Source organism: Heterocephalus glaber, unplaced genomic scaffold (genome assembly GCF_053883595.1).
Source record: "Heterocephalus glaber isolate CG9 unplaced genomic scaffold, H.glaber_assembly_v1.0 deba00001610, whole genome shotgun sequence".
In the NCBI taxonomy this organism is placed as follows: domain Eukaryota; kingdom Metazoa; phylum Chordata; class Mammalia; order Rodentia; family Bathyergidae; genus Heterocephalus; species Heterocephalus glaber.
The window spans coordinates 34,143,247-34,170,902 of NW_028258381.1; positions in this window are offsets into that span (position 1 = coordinate 34,143,247).

Consider the following 27,656-nt stretch of genomic DNA (forward strand, 5'->3'; position numbering starts at 1 on the left):
TTATTCAGTACACAGGGAAACAGATGTAACAAGTGAAAACGCAGAGTTCAGTACCTCACATTGGGATAAACAAGGTGTAACAACTGGAGGGCAGTGGAAATCTAAGAACAATGAGGAACTATGCAGATGAAGATTTGGTTCCTCCCTGGCATCTCCTGAGGGTGTGGTCTTGTCCTGGAGCATTACAGCATCCAGGGATCACTGAGGTCTCAGTTGTGACCCGAGGCCAAAATGCAATTATGTCTGGAATGTTGTAGCTGGCCTGTAGGCAGGAGAACTAGGCCTACTCAAAAGATTTTTCCCTAGAATTATGTAGCATTGCTCCCAACAATTGCCCAGGAAAAGGACATGGCGTGGAGAAGAGGGCCCAAGGCCTTAACCATGGGGAAATCCAATATGTAAAGATCAAAGAAAGATGATGGAGTCAGTGGAGAATGAGCAACCAAAGAAATGAGGAGGGGAGGAGTCCTTGTTTCCCAGGAGTGGAAGTCAGGGGAAGACAGAGCTTTCAAGAGGAGAAGTGATGAGTTGCCCAGAGCAAGATGGAGATGGATTTAGGTAGGGAGAACATCAGTGCCTAGAGAATGGTTCCAGAGGCGGAGACAAGAGTCAGACTGAAATGAGGGGAAAGCAAGAATGAGACCGACCGGAAGACTGCACACCTAAAGAAAGATGATGAATATGTGTGCCCACCAAGCCTAGATACACAGGCGACTTCCCACTGGCCACTTCCCATAGGACACTCTCTTCTGCTTGGACACATAGTCAATATTACCTTTACATTTATAATTCATATACTCCACAAATATTTATTGGGTGGCTGCTATGTGCACAGCACCCTGTTAGCCCTCAAGAAAACAAGAAGAGATTATGCTGGGTCCCTCTGTCCCCAGAAGCATAGAATCTTGTTCTTGGAAGAAAAAAGGGCCTGAAACAACTGGCCAGTAAATGTAAACATTGTCTTTATGAGGTTGCAGGGCAGAGGCTGCCATTGTTATAAGACTCAGAGCATAAATTTCCAAAGCAGTTCTGAAGAAGTTGGGTGGAATGTCCAGGGCTACATGGAGGAGGATGGACCAAGTGGGCTTTGAAGACAGGGACTTATACTGAGTAAGGGGCTCAGGGAGACTTCATATGTTTGGCCAGACTTGTGTGTGACAAGAACCCCAGATCAGATTTCTCCAAAAGGGGAATATTGGCTCCCGAACTTCAGATGTGCCTGGATCCAGGAACCCAAATGTGGTCCTCATTACCCTGAATGCTGGCCTCTGACTGCTGCAGAACAGCCCTCCATGTGTGGGGAACCAGCTGCCTACAATCTGGGGTACAGCCATGAGAAGGTAGTATCTCCTCTAGCACCTGTCCCAAATCCATGGATGGACTCTGATAGCTTTCTTGAGCTATATTTTTAGTTAGTTAGTTAATTTGTTTGTTTTTTGAGACAGGGTCTCACTGTGTCACCCAGGCTGGCCTCAAACTCATGAGTCACATTGTTTAGGGCTCCCAAGAGCTGGGATTAGAGGTGTGTGCCTTCATGCGGGACTTGAGCCATGTTTAGGGTGATTGCACGTGGCCCTAACTGATACGGTATATTTTGAGAGTGGAAATAGGTGCTATTAATTTATTAGAATAATAGGCATAGGGCCAGGGATTTAGCTCAGTGGTTTTGCCGCCTGCTGTGCAAGTGCAAGGACCTGAGTTTGATCCCCAGTACCAAAAAAAAAAAAAAAGAATAATAGGCATAAACTAGGGCTCTTCTGGGAAAGCAGGACATAATGTCACTGTAACCACAAGTTCACTTAATGTGGGCACTGATACTGGCCCAACCAGGGTCACATAAAATGAACAGTTGAAGGAGGGTCAGGAATGATGGAGTAACAAAATTAACACATGTCCACTATCAGCAGTGAGTTGATGATTTAAGGACAGAGTAAGGAAAAAACTAAAGAATAAAGCACAAAATCTAAGGTTGTAAGACCTAGAATGTCAGAGAAATTTGAGTTTGATTTGTAACGGAGATGGATTATTGTGTAAGGCTGGTGTTGGGGGAGACAAGTCTGGGAGTGAGTTGTGGATGTGAGGGGAAGGTTCAGAGGATTTAAGACTATTAGCATGGGTCTGAGTATTCAGGGTACTGGTGAGATGGAGGTGGAAAGGAAGGACTATTTAGGAAGAGTTAGAAAAATAATCAGTAGAACCTGTTGTCTGACTGGGTCTGAAGAACAGAGCAGAGGGGGGCATGTGGAGTATCAGGCCTGGAGACAAGAACAGACAAGGTTAGGGAGGTGTCACGCTTTAGATATAGAATGTCCCCCAAAGGCCTCATGTGCTCAGAGGTGGGGCTTTTGGAAGGTGATTGGATCATAGGGTGCTGCACTCATTTGTAGATTAATCTGCAGATGAATTCAGAGCTGAATGTGTAATTACAAGGTGGGCCCTGGTTGGAGGTGGGTTACTAGAGGTGTGACCTGGAAGAGTGTATGTCCCTCCCCAGCTCCTCCCTTCTCTCTCTTTTTCCTGCCCACCATGAAGTGAGCAGCTGTCCTCGGCTCAGGCCCTTTCACCATACCTTCTCTGCCTTGCAGCCAGCCAACCATGGACTGAAACCTCTAAAACTGTGAGCCAAAATAAACCTCTGGTCCCTTAAGTTGTGGGTGTCAGATATGGTGTCTCAGCAGTGAGAAAAGTGGCTAAGACAGTAGGTGACCAAGGGCAGCATTCAGAGATGCTATCACTTTGAGCTCATGTTGAATTTTGGAGAAGTTGTATGAAAAGGGAAAAACAGAACTAGAATTGGAGTAAGTTGAAACTGAAATGATGGATAAGGTGTCCAAGAAAGAGATTATGACACAGGCAGACTGGAACCTGAGGATGCCTGCAGAGAGGGGAGGGGAGGAAGAGAAGTCAGAAAAAAAGACCCCAACAGAGATAGGAAGGCAGGGAGGTGACCACCAGTGATCAGTACTGTGCTGAATTCGTGAGAGTAGGACTGAAAATACTTCAAGACATTTGACTAGAGGAAATTTATTACCTTTGGGAAAATCATCTCCTTCCAGTAGTGTATTGCTTAGGATAGGCTGGGTCACAGTAGCTGAAAACAACAAAGGTCAATTCTCACTCTGACTCTATGGCTGTGATCAGCAGGCGGGCTCAGCTCTGCATTGTCCTTTCCTCCAAGGCCTGGGACAATGGAGAAGCCACTCTTGGGAACATCACTGGCTGCTGTGGCTCTGGAAGCCTCACACCAGCAATGACACCCACTGCTTGCAGCTTCCATATGTGGCTTTTGCTCCCAGCTCATTGGCCACAGCCAGTCATGTGGCCTGATCCTACTGTAAGTCCAGAAAGGAAGGACTAGAGATACCTTTGTTTGTTTGTTTTGGTTTTGGTTTTTTGAGACAGGGCTCTCTGTGTAGTTCAAGCTGGTTTCAAACACATGGTAATCCTCCTGCCTCAGCCTCCCAGTGCAGGGATTACAGGCATGTGCTACCATCCCCAGCTCAGAGATACTTTTTGAACAGTAAAGATGCCTACCACACAGGGCCAGGGATTTAGCTCAGTGGTGCCACCTCTTGCCCTGTAAGCTCAAGGACCTGAGTTTGATCCCCAGTACCAAAAAAAAAAAAAAAAAAAAATGCCTACCACATAATGTAACAGTGAAGGTCAGATTTAGGCTGGAGGAAGGTAAATGGTAGAATGTTCTTGTCCCATGTTCTCTCATGGTATCTGCACTATCTCAGGGATATTGTTCTTGAAATTAGACCATAGGCTCCTGAAAGTGAGGACTGTGCTTTTGAACTCTGTATGATGCTTGTGCACTTCTGCAAAAATAGGTGGCCTTGGGGCTCTATCACAGATCCTAGGGAAACAATAAGGCAGGAAGTATCTCAGGCAACCTCATGGTGAAGTATGAGTCTTTATGTTCTGAGTAGCCACTCTAGATATTTGCAGATTAAGGCCCATAATGTAAGGGCAATCACAGACTTGGGTTGATTCCCTCCTGGAACCTGTACTGAAGCATTCACTCCAGATGAGCGGAGCAGGGTGGTCACCCCTGCTGGTCCTGCCTGCACACTGTACCCATAGAGATCCCCTGTCCTTTAGTGAACATCCTCCTCTGACTGCAGTTACAGGCTCCCGCACTGTGGATCTGACAGTTACTGAGGCAGATGTGATATTCAGAGTAAAAATCACCAACGGAAATCAAACTCTGTTCCCCTAGACATATGATGCAGAGCATAAATATTTCATAGACACAAAGACAGCTAGACAGAGATTTTAATTCCGGAAAGTAATTATAAGATAAACTACGGGAGATACAGAGTATGAATTTGCCTCATGACACATTTTTAAGTAAGCAAAACCCTGTGGAATGAAAAACAAACTTGTTCATGGTCCCAAGTGAGTGGAAAGCAGCTGAATAGGATAGGGATGACCCAATGGGTTCTTGTTCCATCTCTTAATTTTGTGATGTGATGTTATCCAGCATAGGGGAGCCTTTTATCACAGAATCTGGGTCACGTGATGGCTTTGATAATAAGCCAACACAAGGGCTTCTGTTTCAATATCCTTCTAAATATTGTCAGAAAAGACCTTTCTTGGAGAACCTTTGTTCAACATCCCTTGAGTTCCCAGGGATGGGGGTTGTGTGGCTGCTGCTTGTTTATGATTGTCCATATAAAATTCTGCTTATGACTTGAAATGCAAATACAGCATTAGAAAAGAAGAAAACTGAGACACTACTGGAGATATGCTGAAAGCACTAACCCTTGCAAGGCCTTTTTAAACCTCCTATCAAAAGAATTCCTTTATCGATGTTGAGCAGCCAGGGCTGTGCAATGATTTCCTTTACCCTCAGGGATCTCAGCCTTTCCCAGTGCAGATCCCCCACTGGTGTGAAATAGATCCAGCTGCTCCCCTTCCCACCGAGAAAATCTTTGGCCCATGGGTGGTGAGTGTCAGAGGCCTCCAGAAAAGACACTCCATCCCTTGCAGACTGAGCAGTGGACAGTCGATCTCCTGAGTTGGTGGCGGTCAAGGACAAACTGGGCCCAGTACAGGGCCAGATTGGGGCCTGGGAGTGAATGTGTGTGAGTGGAAAAACTGAGGAATTTTTTTTAAATCCACAGTCTAATTGGTGATGTTGTACCTATGTTTTGATTTCTTAATTTTCAGAGACGCTGACAGCAGGGAAGCTGGGTGAAGGATAAGGGGGAGTCCTTGGAGCAGTCGCTGCCGCTTTCTGCCAGTCTGAAATGATTCCGTGTGAAAAGGTGGGGTGTGCAGGGACCTTATTGCCAGGTGACATTTTTATTTATCCTGGTTGCCAGCAGCCAGGAAAACTAGTAACTGAAGAGCACTAGGATTGGACCCTCCCTCATTTACTTGAATAACTTCCTGAGTAGGACATGAAAGCATATTGTGAGTTGTATGTATTCACCCAAAACTCCACACTTCAATAACCATGTAACTACAGTTGAAGATGTCTGATTCACGGAAGTATTGGCATCCAGGACGATGATCAGTTCTGCTGAGGCACCACATGGTCATCTGAAACAGAAAGGCAGGAAATATACCTGTTCTGAGTCTAAATCTCTGTTCTATCCTTCATGGGAGAAATAGGAAAATTGTTTTGGACCAACTTGGCACATTCATGGCCACCATCTCTGCCTTTGTCCAGGATGGGCAGATACTCTTGCTGTGGCTTGGAAAGCCATTTGTCCTTTTTTACTAAGGAGTGATTCTACTTGTCCTGGACCATTTATGTTATTTCTGCATTGGAAATGTTATTCTTGATTCCAAATGTGGTTCTGACCCAAGCCCCCCTGGTCCCCACCTCAAGGTTCCCAGACTTCTTCTGTCACAAGGACTGAGTAAAGAACCTCGTCCTGTGCGAGTAACAATGGCATCAAGTGATGAGTTTGTTCCCAACTTTGTTTTGGTCCCCCAGTGGGTTCTGAATAAGTAATATTCCTCCCGAGTTCCTGGTGACTGGATGTGCATTCCTGGCCAGGCCCCTTTGCTACCTCTCCAATCTCAGTGTTAAATATTAAAGCCCTGAGCCCTGGTGGCTCTGTTCAGAGGCTGCAGCAGTGTTTTTGTAGAATATCTCCCACTGGCTGGCTGCTACGTTTGTTCATTATTTTAATCTATGCATATTGGCTAAGAGTGCAGCATTGCTTTTCTCCACCAATATTAGTTTGGAATTGAGAGGGAATCAATTCCCCCACAGCCCAGAGGGAGAGGACTCATTGCTTCTGGCAGTCAAACCTAATAGCACTGACCCCTCGATCTTCAGATGCACTGTGTTGTCCATAACCCAGAGGAGGCCTTAGTGGTTGAAATGGTGTGGAAGGGTCTGAGGAATACCTGCTTCATACAAGGTACTTTTCCAGGTGCTGTTGGAGAGAACAAAGCTGCCCAGAGAATGAAAACGTGCATAATGAAAAAGACAGCTCAGCGCAAAGCAGTTCTGGTTGTGGGCTGGTGGGGGAGCAATGGAGAGAGCTAGTGTCCTGAGCTCTGCAGGGAGCAGGTCCATGCCTGGCTGGAGCTATCAAGGGAAGCCGCTCACAGGCCATGGATGGGCTAGGGCAGGCAGGTCCTGGTCCAGGGTGCAGTTTGAGAAAAGGGATGGGAGGGTCCTCTAGAGATGATAAGGCCCTTCAGCGAGCTCAGCCAGACTATGGCTAAGGTCACAAGGGCCCGCTGCTGTGTGTGTCTGGCATTGGAGTCTTCAAGAAAGGCACAGCACCCACAGTCTTAAAGAGTGCAGAATTCTAATGAAGGGTCTGATACTAGAGTTTCCCCCAGAGGGACTCGGCTCATCCCGGGGTTTTTTCTGGTCTTTTTGTTGCTGACAGTCAAGCCCCACACCAGTCTGAGCCAGGCTGGTCTGGCTTTTCTGAAAGTGCCATGATTAGATCTAGAGAATTCTGCCCAACGGGAAGGAACCAGCAAAGAGAGGAGAGCGAGGCTGGTACCAAAGGGAGGGCGCAGGAGGCAGGTGCAGACCTCCCAGGCAGCAGCCCCTGCCAGCCCTCCCGTCCTCACAGCACCAGTGGCTCCCTGGATGGGGCTTTGGAAAGGATGCTTGTGTCCTTCTCTGCCAACAACTGAAATCATAAAAGCAGACACTAATTGTGACGATCAATTACTAGCCCTTCCTGACGGGCCTCTGGGTCAGGGGCAACCAGGAGCATTGAAACAGGGTTCACCTACCAGGGAGGACTCCTTCCTCCTCACTTGGCTCCGCCCCACTTTGCACCTGGCCACTGCCCTGGATTTGAGGCAAAGCCCAAGTACTTGACAGCAGTTTCCCTGGCTCCTCAGCAGCTCCTGGCAAGAGCTGCAACTAAAGTGCTGGGATTCTATGTATGTGTGTGAAACACTGTTGGTGTGCTGAGGCTGTAGTATCCCCCACACTTCAGGATCCACTGGACACCAGCAGACCTGCAGAAAGGTTTGATTCCATCCCCCAAGATTGGCAGGAGCTGGTGGGGGCACTGGTCTGCCAGCAGCACACAGAAATCTTCCTGCTGCCATGTGGAGGCAATAGTTTGGGGTTCACAGAGAAGACACTTGGCCTTCCCCACAAGAAGCAAATGTCTTCAATTAGGATTTTGGAATTCTGTCCTGTAATGGCTCTGATTTTTGCTGAAGAAGAAGTCACAGCATCTCAAATTCTGTGCCCCCTTTTTTTGTTTTGTTTTTGAGATGAGGTCTTATTATATTGCTCAGGCTAGCACTGAACCCCTGGGCTCAAGCAATCCCCTGCCTCAGTCTCCGAGTAGCTATGACTGCAGGCGACACCACACCTGGCATCTGTGCCACTTCTTTTGGAAGAGCAAGTGGGCCGAAGGAGTGGAAAGCATCTGACCTGACCCCAGTCCTTTCTGGAAGCCTGCATGGGCCGAGCTAATTTTCCCTCCAGTTGTGGTCAGCCTTCTGTACTATCCCAGAGAGCACAGAGCAGGGCCTCCCTGAAAGCTTCAAACATCAGCCATGAGTGTGAAGTAACAGCACTGCAAATGTGAGGTTTAATGGGATTAGTGTTGTGTGGTAAGCAGCCACCCAAGGGAGACTGGGCACCATGGTGGCTGTCCATCATCAGTGGGGGGAAGTTGGACTCCACTGGGTTTCCTGGGGCTGAGTTTTTCTGGCACAAAGTGGTGCTTGTAGGCAAACTATAGGTCCAGGTCACCAGGGGGTGGACTATTCAGCCACTTCAGATCAACATGGTCACAGCACACTCCCTCAACAACTGCACAGGAGCTCATGGCTGGCCCTCTACTCTCAGCTCATACTTGTGGCATTTCTCTAGGAGTACGGAGCGCTCAAGGTGCCTGCACTCCCTTGGGTCATGCCGGTTGTCCCTGGCACTGTGCCAGATACCTCCCATCAGCTTCCCAGAGCCATCAGCAGAGGCCCAGGACTGACATCCATTCCTGTTAAGTCCAACAGGGACAGGAACAGGCAATGCCAGAATGACTAAGTGGGCACATAAAGAACCCAGCACTACAGCTTTTACAAAACATAAGCAGGCCCAGAAACAGGGGAAGTGGAGCTCAATCAAGACAGGCACAAATGAGGTAAATGAGTAATTATGCTTCACTGGCTTCAGGAGCAGGCTCAGTGGATCAGCAGGCACTATGGGCACAGGCTCAGTGCTGAGGGTGCACATCGAGGAGCTGGGGCCGCTGCCGAGGGAGGCCATTCCTTCCCATTTGCCTGATGTTCTCCTTTGAGGTAAAGGCATAAGCCATGTTTAAGGTGCTTTACCTTCTTTACCACAGTAATACCTGCCGATTACTCACTTCCCACGGGTGCTATAAATAAGCACAGAAGGAGCCGAGGCTCGAGTCATTAGTGGTGCAGACTGGCTTTAGCTGGGTTGAGCTACTGCCCACTTGCAGACAGATGGAGAATGCCATGGTGTGGGCTCTGCACAGCCACCCGTTCACCCAAACTTTGCCATGCCGTGGAAAGGCCACTGTCCTCGGACTGAGCAACTGGAGCACAGAGCCAACTAATCCTGGGGAAACCATCCAAGCCCACTAGTGGATGGCTGAAACCAAGGCTAGAACACACATACCTGTAATAAAGTTTAATTTATAAAATAGGCACAGGAAGAGATTCATAGCAGTAATTAGTGATAAAGTAGAACAATTATAGCAATGTACTGTAAATAAAAATGCAAATCTGCACTCTCTCTCACGTTGTCTTATTGTTGAAATATGGATGTCTGCAATAGAGTGGCCAATATATCCTTCTGGTATTTAGGACAAATATGACCAGTGTTTGCTCCTTTAAAAACTATCTATCTATCCTCTTGTACGCCACCTTTTCACCTACAGGAAGCACTTAATGGCTTCTCTTTGGTATATCTGGATCACCAGCATCACTACTGTTGTAAAATAAATTAAATAAAATTAGGGTCACTTAAACACAAGCCCTGTGGTGCAGCGATAGTCGCTCTGACAACCAAGAGGGCTCCAAAGTGACAGGTGGGCAGGGAGCATATGAACGCTCCAGACAAAGGGATCCTTCACATTCTGGGCGGAACAGAGAGGGACAGAGATTTCATCAGAGCAGAGTACAACTTTGTTTTAGTTTTTGGTTTGGTGCTGGGGATGGTGTGCAACTTAAAACCTCTGACTTGTTTATTTCTGGAATTTTCCATTCAGTAGTTTTGGACTTTGTTGACCTCAGATGACTAAAACTTTGGAAAGTCCTGCCTGAGGGGGGGATTACTGTTCGTGTTTACATGTGGTGCCCAGAGAACTAAGTCACAGCTAGTTAGCTTTGTCATTCGGGAAAGTGACATAGGTGATTCTCTGACTTCTGGAGTGTTGCTGAGAATTCGAAAGTGCCATGACACGGGAATCGGCCTCATGTACAGTTGTTTGTCCTGTGACAAGGCAAGGCATTTACACCAACAGTCCACGAGTATTTTTTTTTCCATTTTAACCATGTTTAAGTGTACTCATAGAGTTAATTACATGCATATTGCCGGGCAAAAGGTTCCTAGAACTTTTTCATCCTGTACTCTGACCCCATTAAGCTACTACTCCCTTCTCTGCCAGCCCCTGACAACCACTCTGCTGCCACTTTGTTTCTAAGAGCTGTTTGTTTGTGTTTGTTTTGGGGGATTGAACCAAGGGCCTTTGTACTGAGCTGCATCCACATCCCTTTTTTACTTTTTATGTCGAGACAAGGTCTCTCCAAGTTGCTCAGGGTGGGCTCCAATTTGCAACCTTCCTGACTCAGCCTTCCAGAGTGCTGAGATTACAGGTGTGTCACACCACACCCGCCTTTCTATGAATTTTACCAAGTGCAGTGTCATGTATCCACCTCTGCAGTATTAGATAGAATAATTTCACTGTCCTGAAAGTTCTTTATACACACCTATTCACCCCAGTTCCAACCCCAGGCCATCCCTGATATTACTGTCTCCACAGTTTTCCCTTTTCCCTTTCTCAGAATGGAATGGAATGGAAATCATATACTCTGTCACATATTCAGATTTACTTCTTTCCTTTAGCAATGTGTATCTGAGATTTCTACCTGTCTTTTCATGATTTAATAGCTCATTTCTTTTTATTGTTGGATAATATTCCATTGTGTGGATATGCTGGCATTTGCATGTCCACTCCCAGGCTACTGAAGGACAAGTTGGATGTTTCCAAGTTTTGGAAATACTTTTTCTTTTTTTCCTTCCCTTCCCTTCCCTTCCCTTCCCTTCCCTTCCCTTCCCTTCCCTTCCCTGCCCTGCCCTGCCCTGCCCTGCCCTGTCCTGCCCTGTTCTTCTCTTCTCTTCTCTGATGTACTCCCCCTACCTCTCTCTCTTTCTTTCCCTCCCCTCCCCTCTCCTCCCCTTCTTCCCCTTCCTCTCCTCTCTTTTCTCTTTGGTGCTGGGATTGGATCCCCAGGCCTTGGGCATGCTAAGCCAGCTCTCCACCATTGAGCCACGCCCCCAGCCCCTGGCAATTATTAACAAAGCTTCTATGAACATCCGTGTGCTTGATTTTATGTGCACATATGTTTTCAGCACATTTGGGTAAATTCCAAGGGGCACCATTGCTGCGTCCTATAATAAGAGCACACTTAGCTGTGTAGGAAACTGCCAAGCTGTTGTCCAGAGTGGCTGCACTCCCCTGAATGCCCATCAGCAAGGAGAAGGAGTCCCTGTCATCCACAGCCATGGCAGCATCTAGTGCTTCAGTGCTCTGAACGCCAGTCAGTCTGATAATTATGAAATGGCATCTCTTTTTTATTTTTCTTTGGATTCTGGGCACAGAACCCAGGGCCACGTGCTTGACAGGCTAGCACTCACCACTGAGCCACGCCCCCAGCCTTTCATGGTTGTTTTAATTGATAGTTCTCTAATGACACAAAATGTAGATCATCTTGATCTGCTATTTGCCATCTGTTTATCTTCCTTAGTGTCTGATGTCTTTCATAAAGTCCATCTTATCAGTCTTCTCTTTCATAGACCATGTTTTTTTATGAAAGGTGGAAGGTTTTTTTATATATATATGTCTAGCACTGTTTGTTGAAGAGACTATTCTTCTTCCATTAAATTGCTTTTGCTCCTTTGTATTCATGTGGCCCTATTTCTGAGCTCTGTTCTGTTCCATTGATTTCCTTGTCTGGGTCTTCCCTAATACCAAACTGTGTGATTACAGTAGCCCAATGCCCAGTCCTGAAGCTAGAGAGCATTAAAAGCTTTATCCATTGTTACATACACGTGCTGGGGTCATCAGAGCTCAGTCTGCAATCACTCCCAGCTGGCAGGTGACCCAGTTCCAAGATTGTGCTTTAGAGTTTACTTCTGGGGTCACTCTTGTTAACAGCTTCTGTCTGCTAGGTTCCCTATGTTGGAGAGTTGCATGCAGGGGGCGTATTGAGGGGTGGATTCATGAACAACTCCACAAGGCCATGTGAGAAGCATGGGTGGAGGGTAAAGGGGAAGTGCAGTCTGGTTGCACCAGAGAGCATGGCCAGAGGCTGGGTTACTGTGCACTGCAGGCTCCATGGAGGAGCATAACTTCCTATGAGGAGGTCCCTGCTGCCAAAGGAAGTCCCCCACCCCCTGGAGGTTACTAGTTGGGGGTGACTGCCTCCATTTGGGAACCCACTACGAGTCCTTCAGCCAGCAGCAAAATCTGGAGGCCAATCTCTGCACCACACAGTGTGCTGACAATGGAGAATTTAAAGTTATTCTATATTTTAAGTATTGTTGGTTTCTTCCTAACAAGAGGATAAGAATGGAAGAAGGAAAAAATTAAAAACCTAGAGAGTTACCTGGAGGGCTTTCCATAGCTAAGCTTCTCAGGCTCTCGTTGGCAAGGATCCCTTCTGGCCTGGTGTTTCCAGACAGGCTCGGTCACACTGTCAACCACTAAATTGTCAGGAAAAGATTATAATTGCTTAATCAGGCAAGGACAAAGGCTAAGAGATGAACTGCCCATCTGTCAATAGTAACAGAAGTGAGGATTAGAAATTAGTGGGTGACTTAACTGATATTTTTAGAATTCCTCTAGAAAAGGATAAGGATTCTAAAAACAGGAAAGTGATAAATGCTGCATAATTTGGTAAAGATCACAGTTAGCTTAATGTCCTTTGTAAAGAAACTATCGCAAAAAATGTGAGAGGATTTAGCCATAAAATTGCTTGAAAAGCAGAATTTCATCCAGGACAGGCATCCTAGATTTATGAGGGGAAACATGCCCACAAGTCATGTTGGAGATTTTCAAACATATTATATTTATGACTGACAACTCTCTTTGTGTTGCATACAACTGTGAAGAATCTAATAATGCTGTACATAGAGATCTGTTCCAAAGGTAAGAAGTGGGAAAAGATGTAGGAAGAAATGCCACATTTCCAAAGCCCAGAACCTCATGCTGATACTCGTTCAAATGACACTGGTGGCAAATGGGGAAGGGTCCCTAGTCATCCCCATGCCATGTACACAGGCTCACACAGGGAGGAGCTTGGTCATTGATTACTAGGTATGTGAGTAAATACCCAGCTACATAGGAAGTCCAGACAGCACTGACTCCTGCATGGGCTAAAACAACCCTCTTTACCCTTTATTTTAATGAGAATCAGCAACGCCTTTGTCCATGAGGGTGGACAGCTTTGATGAGCTCTTGGAAACCCTTAGCCCAAGGAAGCATCAAGTCAAGGAAGATCCTTGGGGAAGATGCCTGGTGAGTGTCCCTTGTGCAGACAAAGCTGGAGTGGATGATGGGAGCCCTCTCAGGCATGTGAAGACCCTCCCAGTAGGGATGAGGCAGGAGGAAGCAGGACTGCAGGTGAATGGGAACAGTAGCTGGGACTCCAGGTTGGAGGAACTGGAACACTCAGCAGGTGGGCAGGGTCCCTAGGTCTAGAAGTCAGGGCAGTGCTGACAGCAAGACAGTATTGTAGGTGGTGCTGTGACTTCCTGAGTGGCCTGTGGCTCCTCCTAGATGGAAGGAGTGGGGACAGGAGCAGGTACAAGTCTCCAAATGAGCATATAGCACCCAGCTGCAGGATTGGGGAGCCCAGGAGCCATGATCAGCAATGACAAGGATTCCCCTCTGGTCACTCTTATTCAATAGCATGCTGGAATTCCTAGCTTATGTAATAAAACAGAAAGAGGAAATAAAAGGTTTATGGACTGGGAAAGGAGAAATAAAACTTTCTCTGTTCACAGATGAGATGACTGCAGAAAATCTCAAACAATTGATAGAAAAAACACATTTGGAACTAATCAGAGATTATAGCAAGGTTGCAGGAAACAAGGCTACTATACTAAAGTCATTTGCTCATCTGCCTGCTGGCAATGGACACTTCAAGTCTGAAATTAAAGGTGCAACAGTACTACATGGTGAACTATGCAGCTGGACCAAGAGCTTGCCTTGGCCTTTGCATTTGCTATTTTCTCCACCTGGAAGCCCTTTTTGGAAGATGTCTACATAGCTCACCTCTCCCAGCCTTCATGTCTTCTCCCAAAACCTGGTTCCTCAGAAAGGATACCCTACCTTGGGATCCCTCTACCCTATTAATACCCCATTGCCTTCTTCTCCTTCTCCTTCTTCTTCTTCTCCTTCTTCTTCTCCTTCTTCTTCTCCTTCTCCTTCTCCTTCTTCTTCTTCTTTTCTTCTTCTTCTCCTCTTCCTCCTTCTCCTCCTCCCCTTTCCCCCTCCCCCTCCCCCCCCTTCTCCAGGGATCCAGTGTTTTTGTTTTTTCTGTACTTAGGATTAAACTCGAGCCTTTTCCACTCAGCTACACTCCTTGCCCTTCCTATTTTTTTAAAATTTTGAGACAGGGTCTCCCTAATTTGCTAAGTTGCCCAGGCTGGAACTTGCAATCCTCCTGCTTCAACTCCCCAGAGTGCACCACAAAATACAATTTCCCTCTGTCCTTAACCCTAGTACTACTCACCATTGAACTATGTATGTCGTTCACTTACTTGTCACGTATCCTGGGTCCATTTCCCACTAGAATGTGGGACAAGGCTTATTATTTGTTCTGCTCACAGCTATATTTTCTGCCCTATGAGCACCTGTTTAATTATTTGTTTTAACAGCTGTATTGTGATATAATTTACATATATCAAGTGTATAATTTAGTAATTTTTAGTATGTGCACAAGGTGATACAACTATTCTGCAAAATTTTCATTATCTCAAAAAGAAGCCCCTACCCACGATCAGTCACTGTCCACCCACCCCAAGGTTCACAGCCCTAGTGACCACTAATCCACTTTCTGTCTCTATAGAAACCTATAAATGGAATCATGCTGAAAAGGAAAAGTATAGTATGGGTTAATCTGAAAATGGAGTTAATAACTCCAAAGTTTTTCAGTCTGTAATGAATGAGTATTGTAAGCACATATTTTCTTGCTAGTGCTGCCAAGAACATAACTCCCTATCTAATCTGTTAATGCTGCCAAGAACATATCTTGATGTGCTGCCTGGCTCGAAAGCGCAAGGACCCGAGTTCAAGCCTCAGTACCAAAAAACAAAGAGCATACCTTGATATCTACTTTCAAGTCTCCCTGTCTGCCCAAGGCTTGAACCCATCCTGGAATGTAATGTACTCTGTATGATGCATTTCTGATACAGTCCCAGTCTCAGGCCATCAGGTGCCTCTTGGAGGCCTGGTGCTGGTGGTGAGGACCAGCACAAAGGTCTCTAACACTGCCTCTCTGTCTGCCTGTGCCACTGTGACCTGCTGCTGCCGGGACAGAAGGATAATACAGGTGGGGCACCAGTCCAGGCTGTGAGCAGTTTTATTTTTCAGCCAAGCAAATTCCTCCTTGGCCAAACCTGCCCTGAACTGACGTGTACTCCAAATACGTGTCTCCCTTATCTAGCCAACCTTATCCTAAAATTAATGTTTCTTCCCCCGAGTTTAAACTTGCTGTAGACCAATCAGTAATAATGATATTATATGTAACCAATCAACTGCTCCCTCTGCTTCTGTACTAGTTACTGCTTGCAAATCCTATATAAACTGTAGACAGACAAAAGACAGTTGCCTGGTTCTCTGAGGAATTATTGCAACCAGGCCTGTTGATGTAAATAAAGTTTGCTTTCTGCCTCCAAATCCTGGGCGCCTGTCGGTATTTCCCCTTTGCCATTACAATGCAGTATGTGTGGTCTTTTGTAACTGGCTTCTTTCTCTTAGTACAGTGTTTTCCAAGTTTCATCCAAGTAGCATGTGTTGGTATTAAATTTCTTTCTTTCTTTTATGTTTTGTTTTGTTTTGAGACAGGGTCTTGGTGTGTAGTTCAACCTGGCCTTGAACTCATGTAGCCCACACTGACCTGGAACTCAAGGTGATCCTCCTGCCTCAGCCTCTCAAGGGCTAGGATTACAAAAGTGTGTCATCACATCCAGCACTTAATTTCTTTTGACTGCCAAAAAATATTTCATTGTATGGATGTGCCACATTTTATTTATGCTCCATGGATGAGCATCTGAGTTGTTTCCACATTCTAGCTAAGGTGAAAAATGTTGCTATGAATCAATAAATATGTTTTGAATGAATTAATGCATTTGGCTAAAAATAGAGTTGGATGTAGTGGCACAGGCCTGTAATTCCAGCACTTTCAGAAGCTGCAGTAGGAGGTTCTCAAGTTCAAGCCCAGCCTTCAAGATTTAGTGAGACCCTGTCTCAAAATAAAATATAAAGAAAGGGCTGGGGTGTAGTTCAGTGTGAAGACCCTGGGTTCAATCCCCAGTACTGGAGGGAAAAAGCTATGATCAGAACATTCAGCCAGAATTTGATTTGTCTCCTACAGTACTGGGCAAGTTTACTTGAGACAGGAAATAAGCCATTTTCCTATTTATCAGTAAACCATACTGTGAAAGCCAGGCCTGAGAGCAGGCCATTTCTGTTGGGTTCTCCAGGCCATTCCTCATCCAACTCTGCTTGGATAACACATCCTTTGTCAACTCTTCCTGGACTCGGTTGGACTACCCAGGTTCAGGATGCTTAGTGTGAAATACTCCTGGCAAGAGCCAGGTGTGGTGGCGCATGCCTGTAATCTCAGCTACTCAGGAAACTGAAGCAGGAGGATCATAAACTCAAGCCAGCCTGGGCAATTTAGCAAGACCCTATCTCAAAAATAAAATAATAAAAAGGGCTAAAGATGCAGCTCAGTGGCAGTGGCAGTGGCAGAGCATTTGCCTGGTATGCACAAAGCTAGGGATTTAATCCCCAGTATTAAGAAAGAGAGAAAAGGAGAGCAAATACTCCTGATTTTGTGAATGAATCTCAAGGACTAAACTGTTTATACTCTGGGAATTATCAGTCCTTTCCCTTTCCTAAGATTGGTTTTCTTGGAAAATTCAGGGAAGTAGGCCTCCTTTAGTTGATTCCAGAGTGAGTCAAACCCATTTGACTCCTGCCACCCAGTGGCAAGAGGCAAGCACAACACCCCAGCGCAAGGACAGAGCCAGCCTCACATGGGTGGGAAACTGAGTCAGGCTTTGCCATTCCTGAGCACAAGGTGTGAGAACTTAGCTTCCTCTGCAGCATGAGAGTGTCTGCCCTCCCCACAGCTGTGTCAGAGCACAGGGTGGACTTTTTATGAGATGACCAAAGGTTGGCTTGACCACTTATGGCTGGTAACGAATTGCCTGTGAGTAGCTGGGCGTGGTGGTGCACACCTGTGATCCCAGCACTCTGGGAGGCTGAGGCAGGGGATGGAAAGTTCAAGCCAAGACTGGACAATTTAGAGACTTAGTGAGACCTTGTCTCAAAAGAGTAAATAAATAGAGCCAGGCGTGGTGGCACAAGCCTGTAATCTCAGCACTCAGGAAACTGAAGCAGGAGGATCACCTGGAGTTCAAGGCCAGCCTGGGCTACATAGCAAATTCAAGGTCAGTCTGAACCACAAAATGAGACCCTGTCTCAATTAATTAATTAATTAATTAATGGGCTAGGATGTAGCTCAGTGTGAAGGCTCTGGGTTCAATTCTCAGTACCACCAAAAAAAAAAAAAATTACCTACGAGTGGTTAGGAAATGCAGGCGCTGGCCCACCTCTGCTTTCTGAATCAGATCTCTGTCCTTGCACCTGGATGCATGTATCTTTAGAAGTCGTGGCAAGTTGAGAACTGCTGAACTCCTTCCTCCAGGGTGGAAACCCTAGGGTTTGTTCTCCCTCCTGCTGGGCTCCATCTCATTATGCACTTGGAACCAAAAGTAACACATAGAAGGAATGAGTGAAGTCGGTGAGTGAAAGAACAGATAGAAATTGTAAAGGTCCTTACAGAACATGCTTTTCCACTGTGGTAAAACACAGATACCATAAAGTTCAACGTTTAGTCCATACACAGCATATGCGACCACCACGTCTAATTCCAGAACACTTTCTTCACCCAAAAGAAAGCCCTGTGCCCATCTGGGGATCACTCTCCTTCCCCCCTTCCCCCAGCCCCTGGCAGACACTAATCTCCTACCTTCTGTCACCAAGGATTTCTTTAACCTGCACGTTCCACACAGAGTCACATAGTAGGTGCCTTCTGTGTCAGTCAGCATCACATTTCCAGGTGCATCCATGCTACAGTGTGTGTCAGTGTTTTGCTCCTATTTCATTTTTTTTGTTTTGTTTTTCAGTACTGGGAATTGAACCCAGGGCTTTCACTCTGAGCTACATCCCCAGCCTCTTTTTTATTTTATTTATTTAATTTTGTGACACAGGGTCTTAATAAGTCACTAAGTCACCAAGTCACTGGCCAGGCTGCATGCCAGGCAGGATGTGAAGGACCCACCTAAGGCAGGTAGAGCCTCTGTCCTGGGTCCATGGTGGGGCCGAGCTGGTCTGCAGAATCTGAACTAATGTCTGCAGGATGAGGCGAGGGTGGAAGCTGATGGTGTGGCTGCAAATGAACAGCCCTGGGTGGGTGCCACAGACTCCAGAGAGCTGGCCATGCACCTGGCACTTGGTCCCTCCATGGGTCCCTACAGCAACAGTCCTTGCAACTGAAAATGTCCAATGAAAATAATGCCTTCAGGTGGCCTTGGCCCTCAGAGAAAGGCTGAGGCCAAATATCCTCTCCTTCCCACCTTTGTGTTCCTCTGATACTTTACTTTTCTGATTTCTTTCTTGAGAATCAACTTCCCAAACTAAGTCTCTCAAGTTCCCAAGTAAGCTGAAAAGCTATTCTTCTTGCAAATCTTATATAAACATAATTTGAGGTGTAAACTAATAAAGGCCATATATTATAGCAGTAGCACAATAAAAACAAGCCAATATAAGAGATGAATGGGCAGCATTTTAGCCAAGGGAGAAAGAAAATAAAATAGAAATAAGATGTAAGTTACATCCTGCACATAAATAACTTTAAAGAGAAATGATAAAGATGACTTTTATAACTTTTAATGTATTGGGGGGAGACTACTTAATTGCAATAAAATAAGAGGTGATAAGTTTTGCTGAAGTTTTGCATGCTTAGGATTAAGTTTGTTTCTACTGAAAAGCACTGTAGCGAGTACAATCTTGCAGGATTTTTAAGATTGTGGAGATAAGCAGGAATTTATTTTCATCTGTGTGTCTAAAATTTCAGCAGGGCAAATCTCTCTTTGTCTGGAAGTTGCAAATGATCTTTAAAGCTGCTCTTCTTTTAAAGTCTCATGAGACAAAGCACTGTTTAGCAATAAAAAGGTCTAGAGTGTTGATACATAACAACTTGCATGAATCTCCAGAGAGTTATGCCGAGTGAAGGAAAGCTAATCCCAGGAGGTTACATACCACAGTCCCTTTACGAAACATTCTTGAAATGACAAAGTTACAGAAACAGAGAAGGTTAGTGGTGTCGGGGCTCAGGAGTCAAGAAAGGTTATCGACCATGAATGATGTCGAATGCCACAAGGCTTTAGGAGACTGCTGGTAGGGAAAATTGAGTAAAGAGCCTGAGGTCTCTCTGAATTGTTTCTTGAAATTGGATGTGAATCTGTGATTCTCTCACAATTTAATGACTCTAATTTTTGCTAGGCATGGTGTGTGCCTTTAATCCCAGCTACTAGGGAGGCTGAGGCAGGTGGATCACAAGCTTGAGTATTGCCTGGTAATTTAGTGAGATGGTGTCTCAAAATTTTAAAAAGAGGAGGGGGCTACACAGAAGGACAGTGGTGGAGTGCCCTGGATTCTATTCCCAGTACCACAAAGAGAAAAAGAAAAGAAAAGAGTCCACATTTCCAGCCCTTTATATTTTTATTTTGAGACTGGGCCTTAACTAAGCTGCCCAGGTTGGGCTTGAATTAGTGATCCTCAGTCTCCCAGAGTGCTGGGATTAGAGTGTCAGTACTTTTTCTTACTGCTAATTTCAGAATCCTGCTATTTTGGAGAATTCTGGTTTTGTTTTGTTTTGTTTTCCATTTCTATCAAACATGTACAGTACTATGAAGATAAATTGGTTCAGAAAGTTACTCTTTCACGTCTTTATGAGGTATGATAAAAAAAACATCAGTGAATGCTACTGCCAAATGTCATCCAATGGAAACCCAGGCTTGGAAAGACATTATGGTGTGTTCTCATCCACCTTATTTCCCAGATCTGGCATTGTGTGACTTCTGGCTCTTCCCCAAAGTCAAAATGACCATGAAAGGGAAATGTTTTCAGTCAATTCAGGACATCAGGGCAGCCATGACAGTGCAACTAAAGATACTCATGAAAGAAGTCTCCCAGAAGTACTTCAGAAAGTGGCACAAACCATGGGACAAGTGTGTTCAAAGAAAGGGGGAGGATTTTGAGGCCTGTTCTTGGCAATGTGTCTTTTACTGTAGTGAGTTTTTAAAATGGTTTGACACTCACTATATTTTTTGATCACTACTACTTTGAGTGAAAATATGGGTGACAGTCCCTTGTCTCAGCCCAGGGTCACAGGGACACATCTCCACTCACGGTGCATATTTCTCTTTGATTCAGAGGAAGGAGGTCAGAGTTTCGGCCAGAGGAAGAAGGTATTTGTGAGCTCCTCTGGGAAGCACCGGTCACCAACTCACCCCTCGCCTGTCCTGGATGGCCCCCAACCAGCAGGGGGCTCCTCAAGGTCCAGGCTGGTGTTGGTCCCCAAGAGACCATGTGCTCCCCAAACAAGGCAAGAGAGTGGTTTCCAGAGGGAACAGGATGTGTTCCATTAAGCTTTTTCTTAGGAGCATTGTCAGATCCTGGCTGCAGTGGAGACAGGAGGACATTCAATGTCGGCCACACTCTTTGTAGCTTTGCTCAGGGTCCTCCTCAAACCCTACACACCTTGGCCCACACAGGAAATTAGTAAGTAGGTTGACAAATTTCATTTCTGGCTGCCTACTGCTGTTATTATTATAGCTGTTGTTTTGCAGTGGTGGGGATGGAACCCAGGGTCTCCTATATCCCCAGCCCTTTCTATTTTTTATTTTGAGACAGGGTCTCGCTAAGTTGCCAGGTTTTAGTCCCTGACAAAATTGAGACGTACACCTCCTCCTTCCTTCTGCTTTGGGTGTCAAGAACTCTGAAGATCCAGCTGCTTCTGCGGCATCCCAAACTAAATGTGTCCAAACCCCAGCTCTTTTTTTTTTCTTCAGTACTTGGGATTGAACCCAGGGCCTTGCACATGCTCAGCAAGTGCTCTATCACTGAGCTACAGTCCTAACCCTTTTTTAAATTTTATTTTGAGCCAGGCATGTTGGTGAATGCCTGTAATCCCAGCACTCAGAAGGCTGAGGAAGGAGGATCTCCAAAAGTTCAAGGCCAGCCTAGGCTACATATTGAGTTCAAGGCCAGCTTGAAATACATAGCAAGACCCTGTCTCAAAAACCTAAATAAATTTTATTTTGAGACAGGATCTTGCTAAGTTGCCCAGGCTGGCCCTGAACTTGTGAGCCTCCTGCCTCAGCCTGCCAAGTAGCTGGGATCACAGGTGTGTGTCACCACACCCTGGTTCCAAGCTGGGTTCTTGATTCTCCTTGGAAGCAGCTCTCCCTGGTTGGATCAGGAGGCAGATCACTGCCTCTTCCTCTGAGCCCCCAGCTCCACCCATGACTGTCTCCAATGTCTCCCAGACCTTTCTGCTTGGTCTCTGGGCCACCCTGTCCAGGACACACTCCTATCCTAAGATGGCATAACAGCTTCCTGCTTCCACATTTACCCTCACAAAATCACCCGTCACAGCAGCCAGAGTAATTAAAAAAAAAAAAAACCAGAAATACAGTGATGTCATTCATCTGTATAAAATTTGCTGTTTCCTGTAGGACAGTCAGAGTCTAAACAGAAAAACAAAAGCGAGTTCAACATGGTGAGCCAAGGGAGTTTAAGTGGGGAATTGTTTGCACAGGCGTGAGGCAATCTGGAGCAACTCCGCGACACCAGCGAGAATCCTGTGTCACCTTGGGCCACAGGAGGCCAGATTCCTTGCTCTGGCCACCTAGCAGGTGCCTGCATTAAGTGCTCAGTGGGCGTTTGTGGTGGGTGGAGGGGTAAAGGATAAAAGTTGCCCTTTCCCATTGGACACTTCCCTTCCGGCACATGGGGGGCCCAAGGTGCCCTCACCTGGGACCTGCCTTCCCTCTGCAGTGGCCCTTCCCACCTGGGCCTCTATCTGAGGGCTCCATGTCCTAGCCATATGCGCTGGACAGCTTCCAACTCTTAGCCAGCAAAAGATAGTCCTAACTACAGCTGCCTCTTACATTGCCTTGAAGGATTCTGGAGGCACCTGTGTACAGTGAGAGGGCAGGGCTGTGCTAAAGGCATAGAACAAGGGTAAACTGGAAAAGAGTGGGAGGCCTTATCCCTTGGGTGGCACTGCAGTGGCCTGAGCTCCACTTTGCAGGAAGCGTGCGCACTCTGGGGAACTCTGCGGCAGGACCTCGGGCTTTGAGGAGTGAGCCTCTCAGAGCTGCACGCCATGGGGTGGCACTGTTCACTAGCCATTGGCCTGGGCCTCGCAGAGAGCAGTGCGGGAGCCCTTAGCTTCCCGCAGGGCCCTCTCCTCTCTCCTGAGTGCGGCTGCGCTGGCAGGGACTAGGGAGCCTATGCTGGAGAGCCTTGAGTTTCAATTGCAAAAGCCACATTGTTGTGGTTTTGACTACACGCTTTAGAAATTCATTCCAGCAGACAGAGTGGCTGCAGAAGAGATCACTGAGAAGTCTTTCATTTAGTCAGTTTCATCAATCTGTGTTTTGGAAATGCAGGGAATGTGATTTAAAAAAAACAAAGTTGCAAGCTAAGTACGGTGGTCCAGACCAGTAATCTCAGTGCTCTGGGAACCTGAGGCAGGAGGATTGCAAATTTGGGCTCAGCTTGGGTGATTTAGGGAGACATTGTCTCAAAATAAAAAATTTTAAAAGGGCTGAATTAAGATGTGTCATGTACATATACCAATTCCCCATGATGAATGTAATAATTATGGATTACAAACATGAATGAATAAAAGTAAAAATTAAAAAATAAAAAGGGCTAGAGATGTAACTCAGTAGTAGAATTCTCCTGGGTTTGATCCCCTTTACCCAAAAATAAAAATTAAAAAGATAAAAAATAAAAAGGGGTAGGAATGTGACTCAGTGAAAAGGCCCTGTGTCCAATCCCCATACCACAAAAAAGTAAAAATTAACAGGTGAAATTAACAGTAATAGTATATTTTATTAAACCCAATATATCCAACAACTTACCATTTTAACATGTAATTAACATAACAATTATTAATATCTCATTTTTTTCATAGTAAATGTCAGAAATCTAGTGTATGTTTCACACTTACAGCAGATCTTTACTAGGATTCATCGCATCTGAAGTCTACATGTGGCTGACAGCCACAAGACTGTACATCCCAAATCTAGATAGCATCCAGGAAGGCCAGTTAGAGCAACCACAAAAAATCTAAACAAAACAAATTAGCTGAAAACAAGCTGAACAGAATCAATATGGGCTTCTTTGAAAGACGTGGAAAGAAAAAATTGTCTGAGAATTAAAGGCAGCCAGGGCAGGAGCTGTATAGCTCAGTGCAAAGGTCCTGGATTCAATCCCCAGCACGATGTGAACACAAAGACAAATCAAGTTGCACCCCTGCGGCGTTTCTCGAGTGAGTCAGATGCCTCAACCTGTCCAGAGGACCAGAGACTGTTACCCTGTGTGGTCCTGGACATCCAGCTGCTCAGCTCTAACTTTGCCTGGAGTCCACATCAGACCCCTCCTAGAGTCCAAGCAGAACCCCAGGTTGCTACTTCGGGGAGGGAGATGTCCAGCTTAGAGATATTCTTTATGTTAGACACATTTGGGGGAAGAGATGCTTTTGACTGGGGAACAGTTTACTTAAACATCGGCACAATTCCTACCTCCAGTGAGCCCCACCCTTGGTGCCTGGCTCCTGAGCACCTCCCTCCACCCAGCCTTCATGGTCACTCTGCCAGGACAGAGTGGGCTGACCTTAAAGAAACAGAAGCCCAGAGTTGCTGGGGCACTTGCCAGAGCGTCTACCTAAAGGGGAGCAGGGACAGAATTCCTGCCCAGCTGCCCTTCCCTACAGCCAGCATTTCACAGTGCACACTGACTGTCATGGCCTGTGTCTAGATGATCCCCCACCCCGAAAGCCTCATGTGGTCATAGGTGGGGCTTTTTCAGAGGTGGTTGGATCTAGAGCATGTGATGCAGGTTGGTTTTTTTGTTTTTTGGTACTGGGGATCGAACTCGGGTATTCGCACTTGCGAGGCAGGGGGCAGAACCACTGAGCTAAATCCCCAGCCCAGGTGTGTGATGCTGGGATTGATTCTTGGTGCAAAGGCACTAGGATTAAGGGTGTGAGTGCCACCTGCCCTAAGTAGTCTGGATAAGATAAAAGGGGCAGAAAGATGCTGTTAAGGTCACTTGTTGCCTTTGCTGTCTCCTGCCCGCCCTGAACTGTTCCTCCTCTGTGATGTCCCTCTGCCACGTGCTACTCTGCCTTAGAGCCAGCCGACTATGGACTGAAACCTCTACAAACCATGAGCTAAATAAACCTTTCCTCCTTTAACTTTAGGTGTTGGGTATTTTGTCTCAGCAAAGAGAGAAAAGTAACTAAGACACTGACCAAACCAAGAAATCCTCACTACTGGAGGAAATTTGTCTCCTTGGCAGCACATGGCACCTTCCTTAGTTTGTAGAACCAGATTCATGTCCATCTTTGTGTCTACTCATCATTTTCTACAACCTTCAAAGGGGTTTGGTTGACATTGCCTGGCTCCCTCCTCCCAAGGGAGCTTCTCCTGGGGCTGGAGAACTGATGGGGGCAGCGGGGTGTTAAAATCCCACAGAACCCTTCACAGCTCACGTATGACTTCATATCAGTAACAAAACTCTCCCTCCTGCCTCCCGCACACAGTCCTGCCACAGCCATGTTGGTCCATGTGCCTCTCATGTGACTGCTTTCTTCGTGACACAGACTCAGAGCAGAATTGCTCCCGGGTGAGGCCTGCACTTGTACCCAGACGCCAAGACTCATGCTCCCCTTTTTGAACCAGAACACCCCATCTTAAGTGACTATTTTTATTTTCTGTCTCTCCCTAAAACATTAAATCCTGTATAATCAGAAGCATTGTCCTATTCCCCATGTCAATCGATAGTCATTAAATTAACCATTAAACTAGCTATTCTTAAATCAATGAAAGGAAAATATACCAAAGACCTCACAACTTGCAAAGAAAATAATGCCTGCTGATTATTTTTAAAGAAATGTCCAAAACACAAGTGCATACATAAATTCCTTTCAAGATAGAGGGAGACTATATAAATAGCTCAGTTTTTTTCCTGCAGTCCTAGATGTGTAGCCAATTTGTGGGGAGCCAAAAATCCCAAACTGTCTTCAAATCTCACCAACAAAAGAAGGCCCGCCAGATAACTTTCATCGGCCGCCAGCTTGACGAGGCTGGGTCATACAGCGACGTGGCACCATCTGCCCGACGGAACCCCACCAGAGGTGGCAAATTTCGGCCGGCTCTCTCCTCTTGCTGAAGCTCTTCGTCTGGAGAAAGGACAACAGGACCAGGCTTTCTTGAGCGTTGGAAAGGGAGTTTGGAGCGATGACTTCTAACCCAACACAGAGCACCAACTAAGGTTGTAAAATGAGCACCACAATCCTTGTAATGAGGGAGAGAATTACAGTTACCCATAAATATTTATGCACTAACAACAGCTTACACCTTATGTACGTGTAATATACAAGACATCTGCCACCAAGGCCAAAACACAGATCCATAGTGCAATCGCAGATGTACCTAACAGTTATTTCTTAGAAAGAAAAGTTGTGTTTTTAAAGAGAAGTTAGGTCTGGGGACTTATTTTCTTCTAAATTCCTCACTTCCCAAAACTGTCCTCCTGTAAGAGCTCAGGGGAAGCCCCCAGCCCCACAAATTCTGAACACATCCTTTCCTATTAGAGATGTGGGCTGAGTTGTCCCCAGCATCATGGGTGGCAGCCCACCAACCGCGGCCCTGAGAGTGTGCTGAGCTCCATAGCCCTCGCCCACCCGGCGTCTGCTGGGCCTTGAGCTCCAGGAAGACTCCTCGCTCTCTTCTGGAGTGTGGCTGGCAGTGTTCCCACCTGCCACGGGATTCCCGTCGGAAGTGCATCTCCCTCCTGTTGTTTTGGGTTGTTGTCTACACAGCACTCCACATACATATGGCTCGCAGAAGCAATTAGGTAAAGACGCCTGCCAGACTCCCATCCCAGGGAGCCAGAGACTCTACACCACACGGGGCATGTGCGCAAGGAGGAAGATTCTACTGGGGAGTTTTGCTTTGTGGCTTTTTAAGATTGATTTTTAATCCCAGCTAACAAAAACCAGGAGGCCTCTGAGCAAAGCTGTGAGCGGAAGATTTTCAACTGGTACCAACAGACACGATGTTGCCACACAGGCCTCAGTACTCACTGTCTGTCCTTTGGAAACAACCTGCACCTCACCGCTGGGTGCATCTTTACTGGTACAAAAGCAAGAGGGAAGCCAGATGGAGTGGCACAGGCCTGTGGTCCCAGCACTCTGGGAGTCTGAGACAGGAGGATTGCAAGTTCAAGGCCAACCTGGACAGCTCAGCAACTCAGCAAGACCCTGTCTCAGAATTTAAAAATAAAGGAGTTTGAGGCCATCTACAGCTCCACTGGCCATTTGCACTGTGACAATGTGTTTGAAAGTGGATTGTGTGTGTCTGATGGCGGCTACAAGCTGACAAATTCCTTCTCTCCTGCCCCTACCAGAAGCCGCCAGCACTGTGCCAAATGTGATTACTACATGGGGAACCTAGTCTTCTTAATTTTGGTCCTGATGCAAAAAGAACAGAATTCTGCTGATGTGAAGTTTTGGAACAGCAGAGTCTGTACTGGAGCATGATCAAAGTAAGACAGCCTTTATTTCCTGAAAGTTGGCTCAACAGACCATTGAATGTGATTAATTAATTTTTGAAAATTTGAATGAGACATATTTGTGAAGAAGGGGTTGTAGAAGATAAAAAAGTAAAGTTGTACTCAGCCTGAAGGGCCAGCAACACAGCCTGTCCAAGGTGTGAAGGCCCATGCCATGGGCCCCAGAGGGTCAGGAAATGTGTGTAAGTCACAGTCGCGAAGGGCCAGTAGTGGGAACACCCGCCAAGTTCAAATGGGAGCTCTGATAGCATAGGCTCAGGGGCAGAGAGCACTGAATATGATTTTGGTAGGGATTCAGGCTAAGTGTTACAGAATTCTTCTTAATATTCAGGTTTATCAAGTCGTTTGCTCTGACCTCCAAAACGGTAAATACAAACATAAAGTAAACAGCATCAAGCTGGCCAAAAGCCCCAGGAGAATGGGACTCTGCTTAGTTTTTTGTCTCAATCTCCCAGCCTGCTCAGCCAGAAAGGGCTGGACAAAAGCCGAGGGAGAGGACCTGCATGTTATCACAACTCCACTCTGCAGCTGCTAGGCGGAGCTGGGGCTGTGTGTGCGTGTGTGTGTGTGTGTGTGTGTGTGTGTGTAGCGAAGGACAGCAGAGAACAATGCTGACCCCTAACTCATTCTCAGGATTTTTTTTTCTGGGCTTTGTGATGAGCTGAACACTTATTTTGGCAAATTCCAAAAGTAGTCAATGTTATCAGGAAATCCCCAGGATTGCCTGGGCTCAGTGGACTGGGTGGATCCAGGTCCTCACTGCCATTTAACATGATGATTTGGTGC